This window comes from Salvia miltiorrhiza, chromosome 7 (assembly GCF_028751815.1).
Source record: "Salvia miltiorrhiza cultivar Shanhuang (shh) chromosome 7, IMPLAD_Smil_shh, whole genome shotgun sequence".
In the NCBI taxonomy this organism is placed as follows: Eukaryota; Viridiplantae; Streptophyta; class Magnoliopsida; order Lamiales; family Lamiaceae; genus Salvia; species Salvia miltiorrhiza.
In genome coordinates this window covers 34,357,572-34,370,729 of record NC_080393.1, presented here as the reverse complement: position 1 = coordinate 34,370,729, position 13,158 = coordinate 34,357,572, and the positions used below count along the sequence as shown (strand labels likewise).

The 13,158-nt window shown below is 37.9% G+C and overlaps 5 non-coding genes and 2 pseudogenes across 5 annotated transcripts; all 7 read left to right on the top strand.

Moving 5' to 3' along the window:
* Positions 1-428: 428 nt before the first annotated feature.
* Positions 429-2,150, top strand: LOC130994143 (60S ribosomal protein L17-1-like; annotated as a pseudogene).
* On the top strand, positions 861-993 carry LOC130996421 (small nucleolar RNA snoR74). Its single transcript, XR_009092598.1, has one exon. It is a non-coding gene; the product is annotated as a small nucleolar RNA snoR74 (small nucleolar RNA).
* Positions 1,099-1,232, top strand: LOC130996384 (small nucleolar RNA snoR74). The gene has a single exon (XR_009092566.1). It is a non-coding gene; the product is annotated as a small nucleolar RNA snoR74 (small nucleolar RNA).
* Positions 2,151-3,862: 1,712 nt separating the features above from the next.
* On the top strand, positions 3,863-7,056 carry LOC130994142 (60S ribosomal protein L17-2-like; annotated as a pseudogene).
* Positions 4,302-4,438, top strand: LOC130996441 (small nucleolar RNA snoR74). The gene has a single exon (XR_009092617.1). It is a non-coding gene; the product is annotated as a small nucleolar RNA snoR74 (small nucleolar RNA).
* On the top strand, positions 5,767-5,899 carry LOC130996420 (small nucleolar RNA snoR74). The gene has a single exon (XR_009092597.1). It is a non-coding gene; the product is annotated as a small nucleolar RNA snoR74 (small nucleolar RNA).
* LOC130996379 (small nucleolar RNA snoR74) lies at positions 6,005-6,138 on the top strand. Its single transcript, XR_009092561.1, has one exon. It is a non-coding gene; the product is annotated as a small nucleolar RNA snoR74 (small nucleolar RNA).
* Positions 7,057-13,158: the final 6,102 nt, after the last annotated feature.

Below are 13,158 nucleotides of genomic sequence, written 5' to 3'. Positions count from 1 at the left end.
CCCCTAAAAATAAATAAAAAAATACATTTTGGAATGAAATTTAAATTTCCTCTAAAATTTAATAAATAAATGAAGTATAATTTAAATTTAAATTTGAAAAATAAACTCATTATTATCTTATTGAGATCAAAAACATAAATAATCTACTATGTTCATTTATGGGCCGACACTTCTACCTCGCAATTTAGACCCAAAAAGTTGAAGCCCGGCCCATGAAGCCATTGAGTATTAGGGTTTTACTATAAAATCTTCTGCACCATCTCTTCTCTTTCTCATTCGAAGAAGATCAATCGACTTCCGCAGTTTCTGCAGTACCGCCGAAGAAGAACAGCTGCAACAATGGTATCTTTCATCTTCTCTCAGTCACATAAATTTATCCAAACACATTTGCGAATTTTGATCTTTTAATTTAATTTATGCTGTAAATTCTACAGGTGAAATACTCGAGAGAGCCCGATAACATCACTAAATGTAGGTTTATGTTGTTTTGTAATGATTTATTCCGTTCGGCGTTTTATCTGTGTTGTTTGCTGATTTTGTTTTGGTTGTATATTTGTTGCAGCTTGCAAGGCTAGGGGATCTGATCTCAGAGTTCATTTTAAGGTAAATTCGTCTTTTTTATTTATTCCACCGAGCTTGTTTTAATGATTAACTAAGCTAAACACTTTTTTTTAATTGGTTGTTCTTCCTTTTTATTTTACACAATAAATTAATCGATGTGTTTAGACTTGTGTTCAGTTTAATTTAGCTAATTCAATCTTAATGTTCATCAGTTACGCCCATTTTAGTATAGTTTTAGGGTTCATTAATTATTTCTATGTAATGTAATTTATTCTGCAGTTTAGACGTTCAACCTGATGATAAAAGCATGGATCTATTGCCATTTGTGAATTGGTCTCTTGTAAACGTCAGGGATAATAGTTGTGCAATGTTATTGGGTGAACCACTTTGCGTTTTCAGATGAATGATGGTTCAGTAAACAATGCTACATCCATAATGCTTTCATTTTCTGTGTCTGTCACCTTATTCGTTTGATGTAGTACATATAGTAGTGTCTACCGTGAGCTTTTTTGAGCTGGCATATGTTCAACCTGATGTAAAAAAGCAGGGATCTGTTGCCATTTGTGGATAGGTCTCTCGTAAACTTCAGGGATAGAAGTCGTGCAATGTTATTGGGTGAACCACTTGAGTTTTTCCTATGATTTGATGGTTCAGTAAACAATGCTACATTTGTGATGTTTGAAGTCAATTTATGTTGAGTTATGTATTGTTGTCAGTTATGTTTCATATTTGTGTAAAACTTTTATGGATTCACTTCTGCTTGCCTAATTGTCTAATAAATGATTATGTTCTGATTTTAAATTGAATGCTATATTTCGTGATGTTATCCGGAGATTATGATGAATTAGCTAAGTATGAAAATTTTATTTTATCAGAACACTAGGGAGACAGCGCACGCCATCAGGAAGTTGCCTTTGGGCAAGGCCAAGAGGTACTTGGAGGATGTGCTTGCCCACAAACAGGCCATACCTTTCACTCGTTTCTGTGGTGGTGTTGGGCGAACTGCTCACGCCAAGAACAGACACTCTAACGGACAAGGTCGCTAGCCAGTGAAATCTGCCAAGTTCATCTTGGATTTGCTCAAGAATGCCGAAAGTAATGCTCAGGTACGTATCCTGTTTCTTTAGTTATTATACCTGATGTCTTCCTTTTCTTTTCCATGTCTAATTATTAGTTTTTTGACAGGTGAAAGGTTTGGATGTGGATGCACTATTCATTTCTCACATTCAGGTTAACCAGGCCCAGAAGCAAAGGAGCCGCACATACCGTGCTCATGGAAGGATTAACCGTATGTTTGCATATCATTATAGTCTTTTCTTTTCATAACTGTAACTTTGTGGATGAACTAATGCGACCTTATTCTCAGCCTACATGTCGTCACCTTGCCATATTGAGTTGATTTTGTCAGAAAAGGAAGAGCCTGTGAAAAAGGAGGTAACAAATTGATACGTTTTCAAGTTTTAAATATCCAGCTCTATTAATTGATTTATACTGTACTTCATTTGATTAAGCCCTGACCATGATTGTTGTTTCTTGTTTCTTTACAGCCCGAGTCGTAGTTGGCGACGAGCAAACCGAGGAAGTCTTGAGCAATTGGCTATTTGTTGGATCATATTGTAGTTCAAGTTTTGAAAGTTGTTTTTTGGTCCACTTTGTTTTGAAATATGTTTGGATTTTGGAGATTAATCGAAATTTTCGTATGTGCATGGATATGTATTTTGGATCCTAAATAGCAGATTTCTTCTTGGACTTCTTACTCGATCTCCTTTGCCCTCGTTTCATCAAGATTTTTCCCACTTATTTTGTAGGTTGTGTTCATATTCGCGTCCTTTACACGTATTGATATATCATTTCTATGGTTCAAATCTAATCGTATACCACAGATGAATTGGTTTCTAAGGTCCTAACCATTGTAAACACAAAATATTAACTCTAATACTAGCAATCAAGTATTCAAGTATCTTCAAGTATTCTTCCAAGTATTCAAGTATCTTGAATAATTCTATCTATCATTCAAGTCTCCTTCAAATCTTCAATTGTTTGAGTATTCAAGTATCTTCAAGTAATCTTCAAAATCTTCAAGTATTCAAGTATCTTCAAGATCTCTTCAAGGCAATAGTCAAAGTATCTTCAAAATCTTCAAGCATTTCTTCAAATCTTCAAGTATTTCTGCGAATCTTTGAAGTGATCTTCAAGTATCCAAAGAAATCAAGTTCAAAAGCTTCAAGGCATTCTTACAAATTCTAAGAATGTTCTCAAATCAAATCAAGTTCAATGTTCAATCCAAAATCATGCTTTGAGTCCCTTGGATTGGCGTCATCAAATCAAGTATTTCAAGAACCTTCGAGCTAGCACCCCAAGAATCAAATGGAAGAGAAGAATCAGAGGATTAACTAGAGATTGCAACCCGCATAAATCTATCTTCAAATCTATCAAATTATCTTTGTAACGCATTTTGTATTTTATCAAATTGAAATACAAAAATTTGTGTTTACAGTCAAGTATCTTTTTTATTTTAGATTTCCAGTAGATCGAGCTTATTTCGACGAAGTAAATAACCAATGTATTTATGTCACAGTCAATGTGACAAAATCTTAAGGAATTGGAGCATGAAAATATGAAATAATTTCCTTGAATAATCAACTAAATTCAAATGTGTTACCTAAAAATTTGATACGTCTCAAAATGTATAATGCAGAATAATACTTGTGCTCATATATATGCCTTTATGTTCAATTCGAGGGAATGAAATTTTCCTCTAAAAATAAATAAAAAAACAATACATTCTGGAGGGATAATATTATCAATCTTTGAAGTGAAAATAAGGAAGAAAAAATGATGAACTTCACTTTTGTGTAAAATGTAGAAAAAGAAAAGAGACATTTAAATGCATAAATTTTTATTGTCTATTATTTTTCATGGATAAATTTATCCATCAAAGTAAACGCACCAAATTTAGTATGCTTAGATTGAAAAATAAACCCATTATCATATTATTGAGACCAAAACATAAATAATCTACTATGTTCATTTATGGGCCGACGACTCTACCTCACAATTATAAAAAATTGAGACCCATAAAGGAGAAGCCCAGCCCATGAAGCCATTGAGTATTAGGGTTTTACTATAAAATCTTCTGCACCAACCCTTCTCTTTCTCTTTCGAAGAAGGGCAATCGACTTCCATTAGTTTTATTTCAGTACTGCCGAAGAAGAACAGCAGCAACAATGGTATCTTTCATCTTCTCTCAACCTCATAAATTTATCCAACATTTGCGAATTTTGAACTTTTAATTTAATTTATGCTGCAAATTCTACAGGCGAAATACTCGAGAGAGCCCGATAACATCACTAAATGTAGGTTTATGTTGTTTTGTGATGATTTATTATGTTCGTCGTTTTATTTGACTTGTTTGCTGATTTGGTTTTGTTTGAATGTTTGTTGCAGCTTGTAAGGCTAGGGGATCTGATCTCAAAGTTCATTTCAAGGTAAATTCATGAATTTTATTTTATTTTACTGAGCTTGTTTTAATGATTAACAAGCTAAACACTTTTTTTGATTAGTCGTTATTTTTTATTTTACACTATAAATTAATCCATGTTTTTAGACTTTTGTTCAATTTAATTTAACTAATTATATCTTAATGTTCATTAGTGACGCCCATTTTAGTCTAGTTTTAGGGTCATAAATTATTTCTATGTAATGTAATGTATTGTGTAGTTTAGACGTTCAACCTGATGATAAAAGCAAGGATCTGTTGCCATTTGTGAATAGGTCTCTCGTAAACTTCAGGAATAGAAGTCGTGCAATGTTATTGGGTGAACCACTTTGTGTATAATTTACTTTGCTAGTCTCTTTAATATGGATTTACATACTGATTGAAATTTGAAACTATTTTTCCAGTGATCATAATTGATTGATTGAAGAAACATCTTGGTTGAAATTCTTTCTTTTGATGTAGTGAAAGTTTTTGGGCATTATATAACTACTACTCTTTTTAGTAAGCAACGGAAACAATTATCAAAAGAATTTGAAGTTTTAAGTGTTGACTACAACGATAGATGAAAAGTATAATACTGATCGTTACCATTAATATTATAAGCAATGGTTAATTTTTTAAACATTAATATCTTATTATAAAGAACCCATAATCTTCATTTAACGATGTCAAGTATCTTTTTTATTTTAGTTTTCCAGTAGATCGAGCTTATTTTGACGAAGTAAATAACCAATGTATATATGTCACAGTCAATGTGACAAAATCTAAGGAAATGGAGTATGAAAAATATGAAATAATTTCCTTGAATAGTCAACAAAATTCAAATCCGAGGGAACTGAAAATTTCCCCTAAAAATAAATAAAAAAAATACATTTTGGAATGAAATTTTAATTTCCTCTAAAATTTAATAAATAAATGAAGTATAATTTAAATTTAAATTTGAAAAATAAACTCATTATTATCTTATTGAGACCAAAAACATAAATAATCTACTATGTTCATTTATGGGCCGGCCCTTCTACCTCGCAATTTAGACCCAAAAAGTTGAAGCCCAACCCATGAAGCCATTGAGTATTAGGGTTTTACTATAAAATCTTCTGCACCATCTCTTCTCTTTCTCATTCGAAGAAGATCAATCGACTTCCGCAGTTTCTGCAGTACCGCCGAAGAAGAACAGCTGCAACAATGGTATCTTTCATCTTCTCTCAGTCACATAAATTTATCCAAACACATTTGCGAATTTTGATCTTTTAATTTAATTTATGCTGTAAATTCTACAGGTGAAATACTCGAGAGAGCCCGATAACATCACTAAATGTAGGTTTATGTTGTTTTGTGATGATTTATTCCGTTCGGCGTTTTATCTGTGTTGTTTGCTGATTTTGTTTTGGTTGTATATTTGTTGCAGCTTGCAAGGCTAGGGGATCTGATCTCAGAGTTCATTTCAAGGTAAATTCGTCTTTTTTATTTATTCCACCGAGCTTGTTTTAATGATTAACTAAGCTAAACACTTTTTTTTAATTGGTTGTTCTTCCTTTTTATTTTACACAATAAATTAATCGATGTGTTTAGACTTGTGTTCAGTTTAATTTAGCTAATTCAATATTAATGTTCATCAATTACGCCCATTTTAGTATAGTTTTAGGGTTCATTAATTATTTCTATGTAATGTAATTTATTCTGCAGTTTAGACGTTCAACCTGATGATAAAAGCATGGATCTATTGCCATTTGTGAATTGGTCTCTTGTAAACGTCAGGGATAATAGTTGTGCAATGTTATTGGGTGAACCACTTTGCGTTTTCAGATGAATGATGGTTCAGTAAACAATGCTACATCCATAATGCTTTCATTTTCTGTGTCTGTCACCTTATTCGTTTGATGTAGTACATATAGTAGTGTCTACCGTGAGCTTTTTTGAGCTGGCATATGTTCAACCTGATGTAAAAAAGCAGGGATCTGTTGCCATTTGTGGATAGGTCTCTCGTAAACTTCAGGGATATAAGTCGTGCAATGTTATTGGGTGAACCACTTGAGTTTTTCCTATGATTTGATGGTTCAGTAAACAATGCTACATTTGTGATGTTTGAAGTCAATTTATGTTGAGTTATGTATTGTTGTCAGTTATGTTTCATATTTGTGTAAAACTTTTATGGATTCACTTCTGCTTGCCTAATTGTCTAATAAATGATTATGTTCTGATTTTAAATTGAATGCTATATTTCGTGATGTTATCCGGAGATTATGATGAATTAGCTAAGTATGAAAATTTTATTTTATCAGAACACTAGGGAGACAGCGCACGCCATCAGGAAGTTGCCTTTGGGCAAGGCCAAGAGGTACTTGGAGGATGTGCTTGCCCACAAACAGGCCATACCTTTCACTCGTTTCTGTGGTGGTGTTGGGCGAACTGCTCACGCCAAGAACAGACACTCTAACGGACAAGGTCGCTAGCCAGTGAAATCTGCCAAGTTCATCTTGGATTTGCTCAAGAATGCCGAAAGTAATGCTCAGGTACGTATCCTGTTTCTTTAGTTATTATACCTGATGTCTTCCTTTTCTTTTCCATGTCTAATTATTAGTTTTTTGACAGGTGAAAGGTTTGGATGTGGATGCACTATTCATTTCTCACATTCAGGTTAACCAGGCCCAGAAGCAAAGGCGCCGCACATACCGTGCTCATGGAAGGATTAACCGTATGTTTGCATATCATTATAGTCTTTTCTTTTCATAACTGTAACTTTGTGGATGAACTAATGCGACCTTATTCTCAGCCTATATGTCGTCACCTTGCCATATTGAGTTGATTTTGTCAGAAAAGAAAGAGCCTGTGAAAAATGAGGTAACAAATTGATACGTTTTGAAGTTTTAAATATCCAGCTCTATTAATTGATTTATACTGTACTTCATTTGATTAAGCCCTGACCATGATTGTTGTTTCTTATTTCTTTACAGCTCGAGTCGCAGTTGGCGACGAGCAAACCGAGGAAGTCTTGAGCAATTGGCTATTTGTTGGATCATATTGTAGTTCAAGTTTTGAAACTTGTTTTTTGGTCCACTTTGTTTTGAACTATGTTTGGATTTTGGAGATTAATCGAAATTTTCGTATGTGCTTGGATATGTATTTTGGATCCTAAATAGCATATTTCTTCTTGGACTTCTTACTCGATCTCCTTTGCCCTCGTTTCATCAATGATTTTTCCCACTTATTTTGTAGGTTGTGTTCATATTCGCGTCCTTTACACGTATTGATATATCATTTCTATGGTTCAAATCTAATCGTATACCACAGATGAATTGGTTTCTAAGGTCCTAACCATTGTAAACACAACATATTAACTCTAATACTAGCATTCAAGTATTCAAGTATCTTCAAGTATTCTTCCAAGTATTCAAGTATCTTGAAGAATTCTATCTAGCATTCAAGTCTCCTTCAAATCGTCAATTGTTTGAGTATTCAAGTATCTTCAAGTAATCTTCAAAATCTTCAAGTATTCAAGTATCTTCAAGATCTTCAAGGCAATAGTCAAAGTATCTTCAAAATCTTCAAGCATTTCTTCAAATCTTCAAGTATTTCTGCGAATCTTTGAAGTGATCTTCAAGTATCCAAAGAAATCAAGTTCAAAAGCTTCAAGGCATTCTTACAAATTCTAAGAATGTTCTCAAATCAAATCAAGTTCAATGTTCAATCCAAAATCATGCTTTGAGTCCCTTGGATTGGCGTCATCAAATCAAGTATTTCAAGAACCTTCGAGCTTGCACCCCAAGAATCAAATGGAAGAGAAGAATCAGAGGATTAACTAGAGATTGCAACCCGCATAAATCTATCTTCAAATCTATCAAATTATCTTTGTAACGCATTTTGTATTTTATCAAATTGAAATACAAATATTTGTGTTTACAGTCAAGTATCTTTTTTATTTTAGATTTCCAGTAGATCGAGCTTATTTCGACGAAGTAAATAACCAATGTATTTATGTTACAGTCAATGTGACAAAATCTTAAGGAATTGGAGCATGAAAATATGAAATAATTTCCTTGAATAATCAACTAAATTCAAATGTGTTACCTAAAAATTTGATACGTCTCAAAATATATAATGCAGAATAATACTTGTGCTCATATATATGCCTTTATGTTCAATTCGAGGGAATGAAATTTTCCTCTAAAAATAATTAAAAAAACAATACATTCTGGAGGGATAATATTATCAATCTTTGAAGTGAAAATAAGGAAGAAAAAATGATGAACTTCACTTTTGTGTAAAATGTAGAAAAAGAAAAGAGACATTTAAAGGCATAAATGTTTATTGTCTATTATTTTTCATGGATAAATTTATCCATCAAAGTAAACGCACCAAATTTAGTATGTTTAGATTGAAAAATAAACCCATTATCATATTATTGAGACCAAAACATAAATAATCTACTATGTTCATTTATGGGCCGACGACTCTTAAAAGATGAGAGCACTGCGAAACCCTTCCCAAACCCTAGTTTAGTTCCGATGCTTCCCTCACTGCAGACGTCGGCCGGCGTTCCGACGCCGTCTCAGATGGACAGGAGCGGTCTCCATCTTCCGTTGGTCTCAAGCAACTTCTCGAGTTCCCCCACAGCGATCGAAAGTAACCCTAGCCCTACAAAAGCCGGATGTAACCCTAACTCTAGGATATCTTCGGCGGCGCAACAGGCTCTTGCGGCAAAGAATAAGGCCGTTCAGGCCCCCTCGGACACAAACAAGTTGACGGCTCCGCCTGTTTCTTACGCTAGGGCGACCGCGCCTCAACGCACGAAGAAGCCGGACCTGCCGGCGCATAACTTTAAAGCGCTTCATCCATGCAGCCGTGATGATGTGGGAATCTTAAAGGTTCCGAAAGAACTACAACTTCTCCAAGCGTCAAAGTTCCAATTCGCTCTTATTGGCAGATTTATGATGAATAAAGGAACGCAACCAAAAATGGTTAGAGAGCTAAATGACGAGTTGCAGTCGATATGGTCGTTGACGGCGAATTGGCGTCTTATGCCAATGGGAAAAGGATATTTCACGTTGAAATTTAACAACAAAGAAGATAAAGCTACGGCCAAATCTCACCTTGTATGGGAACTCTCCTCTGGAACGCTGAGACTACGTGAATGGGTAAGATTCTTTAATCTCTATAAGGAATCTTCTTCTTTGGCCCAAGTGTGGGTACGTATTTACTATTTGCCTGTTGAATTTTGGCACCCGGAGGTTTTGTCGGGCATTGGCAGATGGTTAGGGCAACCTCTCAAGATCGATGGCAACTCGGTGGATGACGATGTGGCTCACTACGCGAGAATGCTTGTTGAGGTGGATCTTGCGAATATGCTACCTGAATACATGACTATTGATGGTGGAGACTATGAGTTCGACATTGAATTTTACTATGAGTACATTCCTCCTTTTTGTACGAAATGTAAAATGACAGGTCATGTGGTAGACAAATGTCGCCGGGGAAAAACAAAAGAAAAGGAAACGGCTGAGCCTATGAAACAAAATGAGCCTCACTGGCAAGAAATAAAAGCAAAGGAACGGCGCCGTGAAGGGGAGAATGAGGCGTTTGAGTCCTCTGCAAGGGAACGTCCGAATAATGAGCTGTCTGGACCGGATATTATGCAGGCACTTACCAGTTCTGCTGCTAAATCGCAAAGTGCTAATCGCTTTGCTATCTTAGAGGAAGGAGAAGTGTCAGAGAACGCTGAGCAACAGGAGACTTCAGCGGAACAAGAACGAAGAGAAGTTAGACAGGAAGATCTTGAGCAAGAGGTTGTGGAGTTTGATCAGAGACCAAAACCTTCGCCCAACAAACATCAGAGGGTTAAGGGTGGAGCAGGAGACAACGCTGAGCGTGAAGGACAAAGTTTGGATCAAAGCAAGGAGTCCTTAGATTAGGACCAAAGACCAGACTGCACTGAGCTGAACGTGCACAGCGAAGACATCACGGGCTTACAAGAACTTGGCGTGAACTTCAAAGGCCAGAGATCGGAGAGGGCCAGAGCGGAGCAGTCGGGTGATAGGAACGTGGAACAGAGCATAACTACTGAGGAGCAGAGGCTGGAACTTAACAGTGACAAGGTGCTGAGCAGGGACATGAATATGCAGAGCAGAACTCAGAATGGTTCCCGGGATGATGTGGCATGCAAGGCACAACGTCCCCAAGAGCAGAGCACGAATTGCAAAAGTGTTAAACAAACTGATCAAAATAGGATTGGGTCAGTTCAGAGATCGGACAAGCGTTTGACTATGCTTTCTGGCGAAAATGATATGAAGGATCAACACTTTAAGGAGTCGATCTCTTCTCCCAAGAAAAAAAGGGGCCGCCCTTCGAATCAGGCTCGAAATCACAACAAGGCTCTGATGCAGCAAGAAGAGAGTATTAAGAATCGATTGCGAAAGGCGGTTGAGGCAGGTAAGCAACCAAGGGACTACATTATTGAGCATCGCCAAACGGAGGCCTCCAAAACCATGGACAACATTTCAAAGCAAAGTTGGGCTGACGAAGTGGAGCGAGACATGATCCCGCATACTAACTCCAAATAATTCCCATGAATGTTCTCGTTTGGAACGTCCGGGGTTTTACGGACGAATCTAAGCGATTGTTGCAGGAGCATTGCCGCTCATTTTCCCCTATTCTCATTGGGTTAATTGAACCTAAGTCGAAACTTTGTAAAGTCCGTCAAAGTTACTGGCGTTCTATTAATATGACTCCTCGTCATAACAACAGCAGATTGCGTAGATGTCCTAATATCTGGCTGGTTGCTCAACCGTCGGTGAACACCATGATTGTCTGCTCATCGGAACAAGCGGTGGTTGCTAACTGTACTTGGGGATCTCTGGACTTCAGGATTGCGATTGTTCATGGCGCCAACGATACGGTGTCTAGACGTCAACTCTGGCAGGAGTTGATGGGTTTTACGGACGGGAAAACCATTTTCATTGGAGATTTCAATGCGGTTAGGGGCGCGAATGAGCGGGTTAGCACGGTGGCGCCTGAGCAGCGTTCTTGTAGGGAATTTCATAACTTCATTGAAGCAACTGGCTTTGTCGAATCCCCTGCTTCTGGGGTGCGCATGACATGGTCGAGAAGACGCCTCCTTCCGAGGCACATTGAGTCCAGGCTGGATAGAGCCCTCTTCTCCAATGCGTTTGCTGATTGTTGGTCGCATATCAATACGCATGCCCTTCCTCGGATCACTTCGGATCACTCGCCGTTAATTTTCCAATGTAAAAATGACGTCCCCACTGGTCGGTGTGCTTTCAAATTCCTCAAGATGTGGCTCCTTCATCCTGATTTTAACGAGATGATCTCGAACTCTTGGAATGCCGAGCTGGAGACTAACTGCCCGATTTTCCGAGTAATGGCCAAGCTGCGGAGACTTCGCAGGGAGCTTCGTACGTGGAATAAGGAGGTCTTTGGACAGGTGAACATCCAAATTGATGCACATCAAAGACATCTGTCAACGGTTCAAAATAGTATCTCTGTCACGGGTTATACGGATGAGCTGTTTGATGAAGAGGTGGGTGTGCAAGCGGCTTTGAATTCATGTTTGGCTAGAAAAAACAGTATGCTCCAACAGAAAAGTAGGGCGCATTAGCTGACTGATGGCGATCCTAATACCGAGTTTTTTCATCGGCTCATCAGGTTCCGGAAGAATAACCTTCGTCTGGATCATCTGAGGATTGGTGAGGAGATGTGCTATGATCAAGATGTGATTCAACAACACATTGTCGATTTCTTTTCCAACCTTTTCAAGGAGGACAATCGGAATTTGTTGGATGTGACTCTGATTGAAGCCAATATTGATCCGACTGTTACTGCTGAACATAATGAGGCGCTGATTCGGATCCCCGATGATGAAGAAATTTATGCGGCTGTGTTCGATATGGACGCGAACAGTTCTCCGGGACCGGATGGTTTTTCGGGAGCGTTCTTTCAGAATTGCTGGAGCATGATCAAGGAGGATGTTGCTCGCGCGGTGAAAGGGTTTTTCATTAACTCTTATCTGCCTTCTGGATGCAATGCTAATACGCTGATTCTGATTCCGAAGAAGGATACGGTGGACACTGTTGCTGAACTTCGTCCGATTATCTTGTCCAACTTCTTTTTCAAGATTGTCTCCAAGATCCTGGCCTCGCGGCTCAATAGGGTGGCCGCTGATACGGTGTCTGCTCATCAGTTTGGTTTTATTGGAGGAAGATCTATCCATGACTGTATCATCCTGAGCTCGGAAGGCTTCAGCTGCATGAACCGTACGGGTCGCAAGTCGAATATGGCCTGTAAGATCGATATTAGAAAAGCCTTTGACACTATTAGTTGGGACTTTATTCTGAAAGTTCTCAAAGTTAATGGGTTTCATGACATTTTTGTGCGCTGGATCTCCATCATCTTTCAATCTGCTCGTATCTCCATCTTGTACAATGGTCAGCTCAGTGGCTACTTCCCTTGCTCGCGAGGTGTTCGCCAGGGAGACCCTCTTTCCCCTATTCTGTTCGGCATCGCAGAGGACGTGTTGAGTCATGTTCTGCTCAATTGTGTTCGCTCTCGCCATCTGATCCCTATGGACTTCAGTAGATCGAAGCATTTTCCGTCTCATTTATTTTATGCTGACGATATTCTTATCTTTTGTAAAGCTTCTCGCAGAAACGCGCGCAAGATTAAAGAGGTGATGGACTTCTATGGCGGGATGTTTGGCCAAATTTGTAACGCTCGAAAGTCACACGTGTTTTTTTCTAAAGGCGTGACTTCTGCTATGCAAAGAGGTATTATTAGTGAGTTTGGTTTTGGAGTTGGCAGCCTTCCTGTCAACTATTTGGGGGTTCCGTTTTTTGCTGGTCGTATGAAGGCTACCTACTTGCGTGCCATTTATGATAGAATTATTCAAAAATTCGCGCGCTGGAAAGGTCTGCAGCTGTCAATGGCAGGAAGAATTTGCCTGGTTCGCTCGATCATTCAGAGCTCGGTTACTTACTCTATGATGGTTTATAAGTGGCCTAAATCCTTGATCTATGCCTTAGACCGTCACTGCCGTAACTTCATTTGGACAGGCAATATCGATCAAAAGCCGTTCTGCCCGGTGAGCT